The sequence below is a fragment of the Scyliorhinus canicula genome, chromosome 31 (genome assembly GCF_902713615.1).
Source record: "Scyliorhinus canicula chromosome 31, sScyCan1.1, whole genome shotgun sequence".
Classification (NCBI taxonomy): domain Eukaryota; kingdom Metazoa; phylum Chordata; class Chondrichthyes; order Carcharhiniformes; family Scyliorhinidae; genus Scyliorhinus; species Scyliorhinus canicula.
Window position 1 is genome coordinate 3,903,699 of NC_052176.1, and position 2,005 is coordinate 3,905,703.

Consider the following 2,005-nt stretch of genomic DNA (forward strand, 5'->3'; position numbering starts at 1 on the left):
CTCCAGGGTCCCAGGTTCGATTCCCGGCTGGGTCACTGTCTGTGCGGAGTCTGCACGTCCTCCCCGTGTGTGCGTGGGTTTCCTCCGGGTGCTCCGGTTTCCTCCCACAGTCCAAAGATGTGCGGGTTAGGTGGATTGGCCATGCTAAATTGCCCGTAGTGTCCTAAAAAGTAAGGTTAAGGGGGGGGGGGGGGGGGGGGGGGGGGGGTGTTGGGTTACGGGTATAGGGTGGATACGTGGGTTTGAATAGGGTGATCATTGCTCGGCACAACATCGAGGGCCGAAGGGCCTGTTCTGTGCTGTACTGTTCTATGTTCTATCCACCCTGTCCACGCCCCTCATAATCTTGTCCACCTCGATCAGGCCGCCCCTCAGTCTTCTCTGCTTTAGTGGGAGTCACTAATTCATGGAGTAGATATAAATGCTCCCGTGGGGCAAATAAGGTCTGGATAACTGACATGATCTGAAGTTTTTTTTTAAAAAATGGCCCACTCTTTAACCTTCCAACAAAAAACAGGCTGCATTTATCGGAGAGACTTGAAAATAAACTCTCACTGGACTGATCGGATTGACAGGCGTAGCTGAGTGACAATCTGATCGTGCAGTTTTAATGCAGCTCTTTGTATGCCTTTCCCCAAGGGTTATCATTATGAATTCTTGGCTACATTTCAAAAGCTACAAGGAGCTCGAGCATGGGCTTCAGAGTTCACAGTTTGAATGACAGCTTTAAGGGGCAATTAAAGGATTCGCCATCTGTGCCGTGGGTCGGAATAACGTTTGTTTATTGTAAGATTTATCCAGGTGAGGGGGTGTAAAAGCTGCGAATGGGTTTTATGAACGGGAGGGTTTTTTTTTTGCACGAGCAAGTGTGTAGGAGCGAGAGATGAATTAGATTGATTTTTCATCTCCACAGGGCTCCTGAGATCTGCCCAGTGTGGTTCCTGGGTCAGTGGCTATAGAGGAGGCATAAAGGTCCGGGGTGGGGGAGGTGGGGGGTACATGAGCAGGCACAAAGTTGTCATGAAAGTATGAAGCATCATAGGGGGTGGGTGGGGGGCTATGAGCTGGTATTAAACTGGCATGGGGAGGGATAAGGGGCCATGGGTGGCTAGTGGGGGAGGTGAAAGGGTATGAGGAGTTAGGTGACCGCGGGCATATGATGAAACAGCTGAGACAAAGTTCGAACCCGCCCCGCCCCCCCAACCTTGGCACATGCCCCCGCACAGTTGGCCACCTACGCTCTGCTCCTGGATTGGCAGGCCCGAACATCCAGAACACAAATTGCGTGTGTCGCAATACATTTTACCAAAGGCGGGTCAGATGAGTCAGAAACTGCAAGATTTGACTCACCCTGGCATTGAAATCCAGCCCGAAGGTTCCGATTCACCTTCTCACAGAATGAGGGGGGGGGGGGGGGATTTAAATAGGATGTGTTCACTGCAGGTGTGATTTTTATAAAGGACTTTGAAAGTCCGATTGCAATAGCTTCCAGAACTGGCTCCTCCAGTTAACTTAACAACGGTTTATCCTGACTTTGAACAGAGTGATTTCCACGGGTCTTTCCATTCTCAACTCTCCTGTCGAATCGCTGGGACAGGAGTCGGTGAATTCCTAACTCCCGTCCCTGATTGGACGAGCGGGCCACATGACCCTTCCCTCAGCAAACGTTCCTTAAAGGTGCTAAATACTATACAATCATACATGATTTATGCTTCTATTTCATCGGATGTGGGTGTCGCAGGATAGACAAGCATTTATTAACCATCCCTAATTGCCCTTAAGGTGCTGGGTGAGCCGCCATCTTGAACACGCCGCAGTCCCCGTGTCCCGCAGAATCGAACCTGGGAAGCCACAGTGCTAACCACTGTGCTAACCTGTGCCGTCTTACACGGGCAGCAGGGTAGCACAAGTGGCTAGCACCGTGGCTTCACAGCTCCAGGGTCCCAGGTTCGATTCCCGGCTTGGGTCACTGTCTGTGCGGAGTCTGCACGTCCTCCCCGTGTTG